This window comes from Sinocyclocheilus anshuiensis, unplaced genomic scaffold (assembly GCF_001515605.1).
Source record: "Sinocyclocheilus anshuiensis isolate Anshui unplaced genomic scaffold, SAMN03320099.WGS_v1.1 scaffold227, whole genome shotgun sequence".
Classification (NCBI taxonomy): Eukaryota; Metazoa; Chordata; class Actinopteri; order Cypriniformes; family Cyprinidae; genus Sinocyclocheilus; species Sinocyclocheilus anshuiensis.
Window position 1 is genome coordinate 1,522,392 of NW_015549590.1, and position 15,724 is coordinate 1,538,115.

Consider the following 15,724-nt stretch of genomic DNA (forward strand, 5'->3'; position numbering starts at 1 on the left):
TGAAGCACCTTTATTTTTAAGAGTGTAGTTGCTTATTAGCATGCATATTACAAGCATATTGGCTGTTTATTAGTACTTAAAAACACATTTGAATGCTTTATTCTTCATGACAGTATTTTAGTTCCTTTAATCCTGTGTCATACCTAAATTTAACAACTACCTTACTAACTATTAATAAGTAGCAAATCAAGAGTTTGAGGTCATAGTTAATAGTCAGTTAACAGTGAGAATTGGTCCCCAAACTAAAGTGTGACCAAAAAAAAGCTTTTACTTTTTTTGATGATTACTGGACTCTACAATTTACTTCATGACCTCATTATGTTGCAGAATAGTACTATTTGAAATGTTGATTGTGCAAAAGTTTGGAATTGGTAACATTTTTGTATATTATTTGCATATATTTATATAATTGCAATTATTTGATGAAAAAAAAACAGTAAACTCATAATATTGTGAAACATTATTACAATTTAAAATAACTGTTTTCTGTTTGAATATATTTTAATATGTCATTTATTCCTGTGATGCAAAACCTGTCACATGATCCTTCTTCTTATTTATATTAATATCAGTGTAAAATATATGTGGATACTGTCATACTTTTGTTCAGAATGCTTTGATGAATAGAGAGTTCAAAAGAACAGAATTTATTTGAAATAACATTATAAATGCCTTTACTGTCACTTTTAATCAATGAAATGCATCCTTGCTAAATAAAAGTATTCATTTCTTTTAATATGAAAGTTTTACTGACCTAATTGTTTCAAAAGAGTAAGTGAAAGTATAGTACAAATAAACATTTCAAACAGTAATATGATACATAGCTATTATATGTGAGTGGAATCCAGTCATATTAATCTCAGCAACAAATGTTTATTCCGCATTTTAATCCTATTTTGTGTAAAGAATGAAACCTTTTGGCAGTCTGATAAAATTATGAGTCAAGACGGAGGTTAAATATCTCAGTTAATATTGCCTCGGGTTCATTTGTCACACTGGAAATAGAAGGTCAAGTGGAGCGCATTGCATTGTGGGATACAGCATCTCACGCTGTGAGCTCTGCTTGCACACTGCAAGTTTTGCCAAATACAGCAGGTCACCCGGGTATTCAACAGCCTACAGAAGCATATTTACATACTGTGCGCAGTATACATACTGCGTACTGCAGAAGTCGTATGCCATTTTGAGACAAACAACAGCAAAGCGGCTTAGAAATCGGCCAGCACAGACATACACAGTCAGTGAATGATGCTGGGGTGTGTTTTGCTGAGATTTACCATAGCAGGGTGAGTAATGTGGTGTTTAGGGAGACAGTGTCTAGTGCTCTGTGCTGATGTTAGCAGTAACGCAGCGTCTCGGCTGTGTGTGCTTGCGCTGGGGACAGAAGCGGGTATGTCTGCAGCTCACTGTGAGTTTGGGCTGAGTTTACCCGCCGAACAGACGCACACACACTTCTCTCTGTGATCAATGAGCTCTCAGACGCACCGAATGCCAAACAGGACGCTCAGGGAGACACTCTCACACGTTAAAGAATAACAACAGACACACATACAGAATGTCACACGCACGTCAATTCATATGCAAACACATTCATCACAGCACACCAGCTCATGCTGTTTGCAAAAGCACAAGCATAAATAACTCATGCCTATACACTCATCATATGACAGACAACAGCGTTCATATTTATGAACAAACATAGACGAAATGTAAAGAGAAATCACAATGATATGAGCTTAAAAGCAGTCTATATATATCAGAGTTGGAGTTAAGATACAGATCTGGACCCAATCCAAAATCAGATCTCTCAAAACCAAGATCTAGACCAAAACCTGGTTCTAAGACTTATTTTTTCAAGAAGCAGGATGTTCATTTTACTGAACAGCATGATTGTGGCAAAAATCATATACTGTATATAGTGTCTAGTGTGTGTGTACGTGTGTAATATATATATATATATATATATATATTACAAATTTTCTGTGATTGTTAATTTTCAATTAATATAATTTACAGTAAAATACCTTTTTTGTTTTGTGTAATTGCATGCTATATTCTTTATATAGGCTACACATCTAAGGCTAAATTAATTCATTGCTGTTTATACATCAGTAAAACAAGACAAAACAGTCAATATCTCATTGGCCCTCTTAGCAGCATGAAAACAAAAAATTGTTGTTAAATCTTGAATAAATTATACACAGAAAGTGAGCATCGTGACAATATTAGAACGCCCCCATTAGAACAAAATCCTTCACTCAGTTAACACAGTTTCAATTGACTGTTTGAGTGCATATGTGCCATTACTGACAAAAATGAAACTTTGGTTGGATTCCATTTAGCATTCTCTTTTATGCAATGCTGAAACATGCATTTATGGATAAAACTACACAATCATTATTACTGATTGTGGATAAATTAAATTAAAATTGAAATTAAATTCGAAATTAAAATTGAAATTCTGACATAAGGTAAAGTTTTAAATGGAATGATGAAATCGACGCTTTTCACAATTAGTTAATCGCAGAAACCATATTCTTTAAATGCAGTTAATTATTCAAGTAAATTAAGTGATATTGTACAACAATGTCATTATCACCTTTAGTATGATGTAAATGGACTACATTCTTGTCTGAGACCACAGGTTAAGCACCACATCCAGACTAAGAGTCTATGCTTAGAGAGCCAGACCAAGGCCTCAATTTAGTGTTCTTTTTTTTTTTTTATGGGTTTTTTTTATGCCTTTTTTATTGAGATACTACAGTAGAGAGATGACAAGAAAGCACTGGGAGGAGAGAGGGGAGCGGGATCGGCAAAGGACCTCGAGACGGGAATCGAACTCAAGTCACCGTGAGTGCAGTTGCACTATGTGTCGACGCACTAACCACGAGGCTATTGGCGCTGACCAATTTAGTGTTCTTAACAGATCTCAAAACCAAGATTGCAAGATTTAAGTCTCCATCTCTAACTGATCTATATGACTGCCGCTCTAACTGATCTATATGACTGCCGCCCTCGAACACTATAATGCAAGCCATCAAATGCATATAGTCACACAATTTCACTTTTAATCATGCATACACAAAGACTATATCCTGCAGCTCGGTGTTACTAATGTCTTGAGGTGTCTCCTCCCAAGCCACCAAGAACAAAAGATGGAGAACGAGAGAGAGAGCTCTGCTTCTTTCCTCTCTACTTCATCAATCTCTCTGAAAGCCTTGTGTAAGGCAGACAAAAGCCACTGTATCACTTACAAAGCCATAGTGGGCTTTAACAGAGGGAGAGAGCAGCTCGCTCTTTTAATGCAATGCTGTATTTGAGCAGAGGGGTCATACAGATCACTGTTGAATTCAGTCTGCTCTTGTTTCCTGCATCTGATCTGGGCTTCAAGTCCACGGGTGAGTCTGGTATCAGGTGTCCACTAATGGGGTGAGCATAAATGTCTTACGAAAAACAGAGCAATTGTGAATATGGTGGTTGTGTTTAGTAGACTGGTCCAGTAGTAGCCTGACAGAAAATCACCGCTGGATGAGAAAGCCGTCTGACAAAGAGTTTCTTATCAAGGTTATAACTTCAGGAGATGTTCAAGCGGTTCCATCGTTTGATCTGCTATGTGCCTTAAAATGTGCTGATAACTACCATAATAACACAAAGAGTAAAATAATTTGTCACAAGTTGCCCATTCATAAACCATGACCAATATCATATACAGATAATGTACAGGGTCATACAAAACATCATCAGGGTAACACACATAAATAACGCAAAAATATGAACTAAATAACAGTATTTAAAGTGATAGTTTTCCCAAAAAATAAAATCCTTTTATTGTTTACTCGTGCTGTTTCAAATTGTTATAGTTCCCTTCTTCTGTGGAACATAGAATGAATATATTATAAAGAATCAAAGAACTAAAACAACACTAGATCTCACTGACTTTCACTTTATAGAAAGAAAAAAAAAGCAGAAAGAACGTCTTTTAAACATTAATTTACTGTAGAATACATGCATTTTCTTGTTAAGTATTAAATAAATGTAAACAATAAATTATATGATAATTCAAACTACAGTATATATTTCTAAAATATTTGTATCCTGTTTTATTCATGTTATTGTATTTAAAAACTATCTGCCAATTAATCTGCCAATTCATTATTTCTCAGGCTGCTTCCCCACATTTGTTATCAGTATCTGTAAAACTCACTTTTGGTCGAGACTTCAACAGAAAATCCAGTTGCTTGTGTCCTGCTTTTTAAGGCAAAGCAACATTGCCGAACATACACGGCATTGACAAAGGATGAAGCTGTGTTTAAATTTTACATATACATCACGTCTGTTCTGTGTTGTAAAGAGGAAAATGATATATCCTTTCAGCTCACAAACTAAGTACCTCTTCAATCATGGTTAAGAGTTTAGATAAGAGTTTCTCTGCTCTAGGATGTTTCACAGGTATCTGATTTCCAACCACTCAGGTGATTTATCATTAATGCCAATGGATGTGTAACCAAGGAGCTCTGATGGTGCTATATTTATGATCCAACAGATAGATGAACGCAAGCCAAAACCATTCAGTCACAGCGTATGAGTATGCATCAATGAGGGCAGGGTGAGTTATGACATCGCAGGAGGCCAAACTTATGAGTGCAAAGTAATTAAGAAACTCATAAATATGTATGATATTACATTTAAGTCACTGTATATGATTTGTAAGCTGGCGAGTATCTTAAACACTAGTTACTAGAAGCCATTTGATAATACACAAATCAAACATACATGCTGCAAACTCAGTAACTGTAAAAGCTTCATATGTTAAGCTTGTTTACCTTCAATAAATGTGTTTGATTATGTTTGTTATGGTAGTTTGGTCTGTGTGTATTGAAGGGCATGTGAAGGTAGTATTGCAAAAAGGCAGTATTGTGCTTCTCCAAGATCAAACCAAGATCAAGCACAAGGTGTTTTCAAAGTCCGAGAGACATTACCATCAAGACACTGACCACGTGACCCACACCTCATGACCCTTTACAATAATGGACTTCCCTACTTTCAGCAAGGACATCATTTTTCTCACTTCCTTTTGTGCACTTTAGAGGAATGGAATTTCATAGTTTCATTTGCAAGAATGACCAAAAATAAAATTTACAGTAATGAATAGAATACACAGTTCACAAATGTCAGTGTCACAAATGTTATTTGATTATCAACAAAGAAGTACGGTTATGTAGAATTTTTTATTATTTTCTTATTCATTTCATTAAAACTTCCAGGTTAATTTCTGGGTTAAAATTATTTTTTTTTTAAATCAGATTAGTCTCAGATTCCTGTCCCCAACTGTTGATGTTAACATGAAGTGGTCTACAGTGGTCCTCTCTGATCTTTAATTTGAAAAAAAAAGATATATACAACAATGATATTATTAATATTAATAAGACATAACATTTGACATTATCAAAAAAACTAGATAGACAGACAGATAGATACAGACGGACAGATACAGACAGACAGACAGACAGACAGATATAGACGGACGGACAGACAGACAGACAGATAGATATAGATGGACGGATGGATGGATGGACGGACAGACAGACAAAAAGACAGACAGACGGACGTGGTTCTGTAGGTTGAGTTACGGACAGACGGACGGACGGATGGACGGATAGATAGACATCAGATAGATAGATAGACAGACATCAGATAGACAGACAGACAGACAGACAGACAGATAGACAGATAGATTGGACAGATGGATGGAACCTGAATCATTCCTCTACTCCCTCTTTATTTTGTGTATTTATATTCAGACAAGGAAGCAGAACTGCACTGCTCCCGCTCCACTTTCTGCAGGCCCTACAGCTATCAAAGCAGTCAGTTTGAAAGGTGAACATTTATAGAAGAGTATTAATTTAGATTAGACTTTAATCAATACATCAATCCAGCGAGTGCTCGCTCTAAACCAGTTGCGTGTTCTGACATATGCAGGGCCGCTGTGGTAATTCAAGCTGCTCAGAAGCGCCGCTCGGACATCCATCAGAGGCCCATACACTCATTATCCCCGCCAGGCGCAGATCATCAATAAATTAGCCATGCAACGAGCCCAATCAATTTCCCTGATGGAGTGTCACCTCTAGCCGCCGGGGAGAGTGATGGGGGGGAAAGCAGTGCCACCTGGCCCCTCCCCCGCCAGACCGCCACGGAGCCTGGAACCATCAACGCTAATAAAGTCTCTATCTGCCAGACGTGAGGCGCGCTTCATACATCAGCCGTAAGTTATGTGCATTCAGAACGGCTCCATTGATTAGGGCCGAGTTTGTTTGCCGTACGAAGGATGAGGGAGCATGCGATAACTCAGAGTGCCCGCGTAACTCGAGCGCCACACCTGCGAAGAGGTTTCAAATGGGTGGTCAGGGTCTGGATGCCAGGGGGTGATGAAGTAGCATGCGGGAAGCTGTAAAAGTGCAATGGTGGAGTGGTAAGAGGAGGATAATATTTCCCGTAAGGGAGGAGAAGGATTTCTGGTAAGGTCCCGATAGTATCGCTCCGGCCACGGGCTGGACGGCATTGGGTTACCAACACACTCACTCTCCACTGCCTCTCTCTCCACTCCTCACCCATCTCCATTGCCTGAGAGACCTCTCTCACTCATTGACAAATGCACTTCTGGGAAGATACCGATGATTAACCAAAGAACAGGAACTGCTCTCCTTCTTTGCTCCTAGATCTTATTATGAGAGAATCAAAGTGGGCCATATAATGTAGCATGTGCACATGCATGTGATATCAACTTCATTTCTTAATTTTTCTTTTAAATCTGTTCTGACCATAAGTCCTCATTGTTTATTACTTTTTTTTTTAAAGGATCAGTGGATGCAGCATTTGGCGCCAGGAACACGGACAGAGTGACCACAGTGACTTATTTTTTAAATGGATCACATTGATTTCCTGTTCTGTGACTTTACAGGGGGCAAAGTTGAGCCCAGACTCCAGAGGAAAAAAACCACAACCTCTGTGCTGGATTACAGCTGCTAAGCTCTTTAACAGTAGATGGCTAGTCCCATAGGTCCACACACACAAATTTTTGCTTTATACAAAAACCTGGCGCCACTTAATCTAAGTATCGGTATGGACTGCATTGATTTCTGGATCTCAGAATGTCACTGTGAGCCGGTGAAGGTAAGACAGCACTGCTGTTATACATACAGGTGAAATATCCAGGTTATGTTTCACTCTAGGTCACAATTAATTTTAATAAAATATTATGTCACAATTACGTCACAATGCAACAAATCATAAATAGGCATCAGAAGCATCAACCCCATTCAAAATGAGGAGGCATTTTTAAACTAAATCAAAATATTTATTATTATTATTTAATTACTTATTAAAATAATTACTTTTATGTATTTTATTATTAATAAAACAAGTTATTATGAAAATCTCAAATCTGATGACAGACAGACAGACAGACGACAGACAACAGACAGACAGACAGACAGATAGATAGATATATAGATAGATAGATAGATAGATAGATAGATAGATAGATAGATGACAGACATAGTAGACAGACAGACAGGAGACAGACATAGTAGACAGACAGACATAGTAGACAGACAGACAGACAGATAGATAGATAGATAGATAGATAGACAGACAGACAGACAGACAGACAGACAGACCAGGACAGTTAGTGAAAAATATTGCATTTTCTTTCTGTAAAATATATACTTTTGTGATTTTGAGGCGAAATATGACCCAAAACCAAGAGATTCACTTACATGTATGCAAGTTGATGTGTAAGAGAGAGGTGATGGGACATACGTAGGCAAGTGGGGAAATGGGCGGTATGTGATCTGGAGGAGGAGAGGAGAGCAGGTGAATGAAGCGTTCAGAGAACATGCCAGTTCATGTGGAGAGAGACACTCGCAGCCTGAGGTTTGAAGCTCCTATCAAAGGATGCTGAAGTCAAGTGATGGCAGCAAACCAGACACACGAAACACGTCCACGCAAAAATCCACCGAAGTCACCACTGTGACGAGAGACCTTGCAGCTAAAGCTCCTCAAGACCTTGGAGTTACAAACACAGATCTCTCAATTTAACAACACATGAGGGTCACTGTTAATGGTCTACAATCCCACACAAAACCATTTGAGAGCTCTGAATGAAACGCACACACCGTACACAGCACATGTCTCTCAGACGCTCGTCCCTCTGTTACAGAGCATTCCACATGTTTTAATAGAGTAAAACTCAAAGGATGATAAATGAATACGAGAATGACTGAAAGAGGAAGCAATAACAGACATGCTGGAACAAGCATCCGCTCATAATCAAGACTCCCTTCCAACACGCTGCAATGTCTCTCCACGCATGACCTGTGGCTCCAAATAAACAGAGCACTGTCACTCCACACCTCTCCCATACTCTTTCCCATCCTTCTTCCTGCTAAACATCACTCCCTCTGTCCAATTATTCTCCCTGCTCAATTCCTACACAGTCTGATTCAGAAATTTACACAAATATTGGCCGCTGAATGCATATTAATTATGAACCCTAATAAGAATACTTCACTGATAATGAAGGGGAAAAATTAGCTCCTTTTTGAAGTGAGGTTTTAAAGCGGATAGACGAGCGAGGGGTTGAATGTTAAAGCGGAGCAGTGAGGGGATAGAGATGTGGTTTGAAGTTCTTGTTCCAGATGCGAGCGCGAGCGAGGGAGTGATAGATGGTGAGAGGAAAGAGAAGAGAGTGAGCAGTGCACAGAGACTGGGAGAGACACTTTGGGGTCATCTGTACTTTAAATGTGTTAAAAGGAGTACCAGACGCCCTCAGATGAATCTCTCAGTCTGAACTCTTTACACAGGGATGAATTATAATACCTTCAACTGACTAACAGCTTATCAGTCTCATTCTGATGGACAATAAATTGAACTTTTATCCCTATAATCTCCATATTAAAGATGTTTGGTGTGGTATAATACACTCTTGAGAATTCAGTTAGGGAGTTTTTGTACAGATTGTGTCATGTCAAGTAAACAGTGACATACTAGGCCTGTGAGGCAAGAGATGGGTCCCGCCCACAAATGTTGACGTCATGCACAGGCATTTGTATTGGTGCAATAATTCATGTTATAGCTGTCTAATGTGGATGTACGTGGATATATATGGATATAAATATAAATATAGCTGCAAGCAGCAATTAGGGGGCCAAGCACAACAGAGGTCAAATGAAGAGCTAATTATTTTATATTTAATCTGTATCTATCTGTATTTTATGTTCTACTGTTAGTGTTATCTGTATGCACCAAGGGTCTGAGAGTAACGCACTTTCAATTCTCTGTATGTATGTGCTGTACATGTGGAAGAATTGACAATAAAGCAGACTTGAACTTGAACTTGAACTAAAGAGATGTCTTTAAAGACATTTTTTGATACAGCATTTTTCTATAAGAAAATTAGGCATTGTTCGATTCGGTATGCTGTTCCGAATCTAGCGAGACCAATTTTTGACTTTTGGCCAAATTGGTCAGAAGTTATAAGCAGAATTATGTCATTTTTTTATATATATTTTGACCAGTAGGTGGCACTGTTACTTTCCGAGAACGGTTTGGTCTGTCGGAAATCTTTTGAAACTTTTTGCTAGCATTGTCTGAAAATGATCTGAAGATGACAAACCGCAAAATTAAAAATTGCAAAAATTTGCTACTTTTGGTATGCATTCAACTCAGAATCAAAGGAAAAATAGGAAAAAAAGAGAGGAAAATAATTTTGCTTCTAGATCTTACAGTTCAAAAGTTATTAGCAGAAATAGGAGTGCAAATTTAGTCTATTGGTGGTGCTAGAGAGTTTGAGTTAAATATGCCAAATTTCAAAATATTCCCACAAGTGGCTCTATGTGCTGCCATAGACTTCCAGAGCGAAGAAAGCAGAAGCAGAAGCAGAGGCAGAAGAAGCAGAAGAAAACGGATTCAGTAGGTGCTTAAGCACCTTTGGTGCTTGGAACCTAAATATATATTTAGGAATATATTTAGGCTATTTTTAGGAACAAAAAAAAATCACTAATGATGTCTCCAAAGAGCACCAGTTGGTGCTTCAAGAAAAAATAATGAAATTAAAGCAATACAATAATGAAAGGAATATTTTTAAAAATTAAAACAATAAAAAGGTAGTATTCTAAAAGTTATAATATTATACAAGGATAATTCTTTCTTTTTTAATAATTATAATACAAATTATAATAAAAGATAAATATTTTGTAAAAAGAAAAAAAGAAAAGAAATGATATGCTACCAAGTGAATTTAGAATAAATTTAAAATCATTGCAATGTACAGTATATGAAAGATCAATATTAAAATAAAGAGAAAAAAGAAATTAAAAACAAAATTAAATCCAGTGTATGCAGTGAATTTAAGGTTAATTTAGAATTATTAAAATGTACAGCATGTAAAAATATTCCTTTTGAATTTGATTAGTTGGATATTATGGAGTTTATTGCCCCTTTCAAAGTGTTTTTAAAAGTATCTGTACTTTTTCAGCATATTCTCAAAGGATGTTTATTACTTTTTAAATTCCCATTTATATACCAAAAAATGCAATAAAAAAATATTGCATGTGTGCAGTTCTTGTCATTTAGAAAGCATAAATCCGGTGAGCTACAGCAGGTGTACCTCTGAAGATTTTAACCAAACAATGAGTGACATAAATGAGAGGGAACTCATTCTATTTCTCCAGAATGAAGCTCCAAGCTAAAAACTGTCCTTCACATCAAAGTAAAGCAGTTGGATTGGCAAAGGCTCCTGAGGCGTCTTTACACCACCTCTCCATCATGTAAGTCAGCATGTGTCTTGTTTTTGGTTCACTGTGCACATGAATCAATAATCAACATTCAAGCAGCTAATACTGTTTCCGTGATTGAACGCCGTGAGGAGCCCCCCCGCAGTCGCGAGCAACTGAAAAAGCAACACAATAGTCTAAATGACTGGTTTGGAAACTTCCTCTGCTGTGTGTGCAGCTCACACCCCCGCCGCTCGGCTTTGGCACGGCTTCAAGAGACACCGCAAACACATGTGGCAATCAATTCTCACCGCTTTCCACGATCTAATCAGATTTCTTTCCGAGGCATCCATTAATCTCTAAACTGCAGATAGATCAACTGAAATATGATCGCTTCAGCAAACTCTAAAACTGCCTTACGGTAAAGGTTAGATATACGGAGCAGCTTGTGCCTCATTTTGTCTCAGGACACTGTGCTGAGATCTATGGATCAGTGTTGCTATATCAGCTCTGATTCACCGCTCGCTCACCCAGCGCAGCGGGAGTCCGACCATCAGCCAGGCCAGACGTTAGTTCTGCTCTGTGGAGCAGCACTAGGTAATGATGTCCAGACAGGTGAGATCCATATCAGTAAACTCGTCTTTGACAGACCTAAATGTGAAGCACACAGACTCGGCTGCAGGTGTGGCAGTAGATCAAGAGGCTCACTTTTTTCTACTTCAATTAACTTTACAGGAGCTCAGTGGCGGAGCTGGGATCAAACCGCGTCTTTTTTTGGCTAGATAGCGGCACTGGAAAAGGCTGCGGGCTGTGACTATCAGGATCTGATATAAGATCTCACAAGGAGTTATAACTCACTGTTAAAGAGCGAGATTGCTAGCAGTGAGGCGTTTTAGCGTAGATGGGGGAACAATGTTAGACCTCCTTGGCCTCAATCTTCACATCATCAGCATATTCTTCTGTATTTGTATCCTTGTAATCAGCATGTCTAATCCTACAGATTCAGTCAGCTGTTCGCAATGTGTCGTTTATCTTTTCTAAAGGTCATTCTTCCACAAACCCTTTAGCCAAACCATGTGGTACATTTTCAAGGTTTATGCTGATGGGCCTGTGGAAGCAAAGCACAATTTTCACCTCATGCGACAAATAAATGACATGTTCTCCCTGTGAGTCTCGGCTATTTACAGAAGATGCTGCGGAAGAGTTTACACTTATTTCCCCTTCATCCTGTCTGACGCTGAGGGAAGAATCTCATTTCTGTAACTCCCAAAAACTGTCAAAGGTTACCTACTCGGTGGGATTGGATATCCCTGTTTAGGAAAACAAAAAGTCTGCTGGCTGTGAATTGCAAATCTGGTTAAGAATGATGTAGACGGGTTAGATAATGGCTGATAATGACGAGATGTGACTCATTTCTGTCATTATGTGGTCCCTGACATTTTTATTCAGCACAGATGCATTAAATTGAAATTTAGAACTTTCTGTTCATCAAAGAACCCTGAAAAAATGTATCACGATTTCCACAAAAAATGAAGCAGCAACAGCTGTTTTCAACACGGATGATAAGAAATGTTCCTTAAGCACCAAATATTAGATTGATTTTTGAAGGATTGTGTTACACAAACATAGATTCAAATATAAAATAGCTATTTTAAATAGCAGTAATATTTCACAATATTATTGTTTAATCAAATAAATGCTGCCTTGATGAGCAACGGAGATTTACAATGTTAAAAACTTGAAATAAAGAAAACTTACCGACCCAAAACATTTTAGCAGTTGTTTGATTTTAATTTTGGTTATGGTTTTTTAATGTGATTATAGTAATTTCATACATTCCTTGTTTTATTGTCATAGTTCAGCACATTAAAACAAAGTCAGAAACTAAATATAAGCATTTAAAATAAAGAAACACATTAATTATAATATTAATATTAATTCACTTCTTTTGGCTGAAAAAGTTATAAAATAATTTAATTTAATCATTATATTATTTTATAGTTATTAATATATTTATATATATTATTTAAATTGTTTCATTCAAATGATTATATATTATGTTTTATTAAAAGTTTGGTCACACTTTATTTTAAGGTCCAGTTTTCACTATTAACAAACCATTAACTACAACTTTTGCCTCAATAAACTCCTAATTTGCTGCTTATTAATAGTTAGAAAGGTAGTTGTTAAGTTTAAGTATTGGATTAGGGATATAGAATCTGGTCATGCAGAAAATGTGCTTTACATTACTAATAAACAGCCAATATCTTAATAATCGATAATAATATATAATAATAATCGACTCACATAATGATTTGTTCTAAAATCAGTGTTCTAATGGACCAGTGAATCCACCAGCATAGACTTCATGAACATCTGCAGGTCTTTCAGCAGTGATACCAGCAGCCAGGCCTGGGGAAAATTCTAGGAAAAGCTCTAAATGTAAACATTTCCTCTTTAAACTGAACTCAAAGCTTTTCAGAGCTGATCTTCTGTTTTTGCTGTCACTGCAAGTGTGTTTGTGCAGAGGAAAGAGATAAGAGAGGCGTGCCACCCACTGCTGCGGTGTCTGCTCGACGACGGACCTCTCTGTTAGTTGGTTTGTTTTTGTCTCTAGTTTGTTAGCTCTGTCCTTGATGTGCTTCGTGCAGAAGCACCCCGGAGCCTCCGCCGCATCAGGTGCCGCTCTGATCAAAGGCTGACGCGAATGCCGCGCTCCTCCCTCTCCCTCTCTTACGATTGCTTTTCATTCCTTTCTTCTTATGTCTGGTTCATTTGCATCATCCTATTCTCTTAGACACGCACTACGTTTCAGGTCTCATAACTCCCATTTTACCTTATTTCCCCTACCTTTGTTCACAGACCAATCCTTCTTAAGAGAAAATGTTGCCTTTGAAAGGAAAAACAAATGTGGTGGTGCAAGGCACATGCTGACAGAGGTTATAAATCTAACGACTACAGGCCTGTTCACACCAGGGATGATAACTATAAGAACCATTATAATGTTTTAAATAATCATTCTAAGTCTATGGGAACACAGAGGAATGATATTGTTGGAATTGTTTTCAACATAATTTTTTTCCAACTTATGAACTATAAAAACATTGACAGCCGATCAGAATCCATTGGACTTTAAGGCCAACTCACACCAAGAACAATAACTGTCAAGTTAACTGCAATGTTAACTATACATCCACGATGCAGTTGTTGTCTGTTGCTTTAAATGCTCAAGCTCTTTAAAGTCAGGTGAATTCTGATTGGCTGTGTGTTTCTATCATTCATTAGCTGCAAAACATCATTCTGAAAGTGATTCCAATAATATTGTTTCTCGGTGCTGTTATTGTTACAGTTGTGGTGTGGACTCTGCTACTCTTTTAAATGTCGAATTATTTTTTGTTACATTTATCATTCTTGGTGTGAATGGAACTTCACCCAACCCTGTTTTGTGACGTTTTAAAAGGGGAAAAAAAATGTTGTTAAAAACACACTGCACACTACACAATTATCCCCAAAAAAAACAATAGGGCACAACGTACGGTATAATTAGAAGGAATTTGTCTGTATTTATTTTTCACCAGTATTTAGAATTTTACACTGCATTGCATTCTGTTTTAGAGTTAACAGTAATGTTTGTAAAATAAATGGATAATGTCCTGCGTAATAATCTGCCAGTACTTTTTCTGTTATTTTACAGATTAATTTTTTTTCAGTGAGATGAACATAAATGAAATGTCCGGTGAGTAGTCTTAGAGATGTATATAAAAAAATGCATTTACAGGAGAAACCATGCCGTTTTAACTTGCCTCTGCGTGTCTTTACCAGGTGAGCTACCGAGCAAGTTTACTATGTCAGAAAATCCATATATATATGGAGCTGGCTATGTGATGTAAATGTCAAAATTTCTTTCTTTCACAAATCATGCACTAAAAGCATTTTGAGCTCATAACATAACAGTATTGTGCAAGGACTCAATCTGCCCCTGTAGTCATAATTGGAAAGAATAAAAGTTGCTGGTGTGTAATTTCCACTAGTTTTTATTTCAGCTAGAAACTACAGTGAACTGCATGTTTAAGTTATAAGTATGAATTTTGGGTTTTGTAAAAAAGCAGGTACGCTTTTCCAGTGAGCCTAGGTTGGTTTGTCCCCTGTACGCCTCAAATCCCCTGAATTTCTACTCGACAGAATGCCCCAACGTCCCTCATTACGTCCTTCCCATCGTCCCCGAGTGCTCACCTCAGCAATACATACATTATTATGAAGACTTCTGTCAGCTACACAATAGAAACATCCCTACTTTTAATCATAGCCCCAGCCAGCTGGGAGAGAGCCTCCTTCACCCCTCCACCCTCTCCTCCCTTCTCATGTTTCTTCTTTTTTCTTGTTCTATCCATTCATCTCCCTCCCTCTTCTCTCTCTCTCCCAGAAGTCGTAGTGATGAATAGTTCAGTGCTGGCATCTGATGCCCACCAGCAAGAGGCAAGGCCCTTTTCAACAGCTCTCCTGGATCAGGTGGGGAAAAGAGATTAATTAATCCGGCAGACTGGGAGGCAGGACACTTTGGGTATAGAGTTTGTGTGTGTGCACGGAGGCTGATGAGCTCTTTAAATAAACGCCACAAGGGTACACACCAGAGCAGCCAGAGGCAGGGCATATGAGACCGTCCTTGACCTCTCAACACACACACACACACACACACACTCCCAAACTGATCCCTCAGAGACTCCTGCCTCACAAACCCACAGTCCACCGCTGATTTTCAGCCCAGACTTTGGGGGGAGGGTAATGTGCCTGGGTCTGCACTTAAATGCACACCGTGCCTCTGTGCACCTACATTACCACGCCATATGATACTGTATGGAGGAGGTAAATGATGTCATCATTCTGACCGCTGCCGCGTCCTTCAGACCAGCTGAACAAACCTGTTTACCTGCTGCTGATGGAGTGGTAATGTT

General features: G+C 38.0%; 1 protein-coding gene across 2 annotated transcripts in view; it reads right to left on the minus strand.

Moving 5' to 3' along the window:
- The window catches only part of LOC107658084 (glypican-3-like), a 123,292-nt gene that overhangs the window by 66,521 nt on the left and 41,047 nt on the right, over window positions 1-15,724 (minus strand). The window contains exon 1 of one of the 2 annotated variants that reach the window (XM_016446513.1): window positions 7,776-7,848. The exons of the other annotated variant lie outside the window; for it this stretch is intronic. The gene's annotated coding sequence lies outside the window, so the exon portion shown is untranslated. Of the gene's footprint in view, window positions 1-7,775; window positions 7,849-15,724 lie in introns of those variants that run through there. 2 annotated transcript variants of the gene reach the window in all.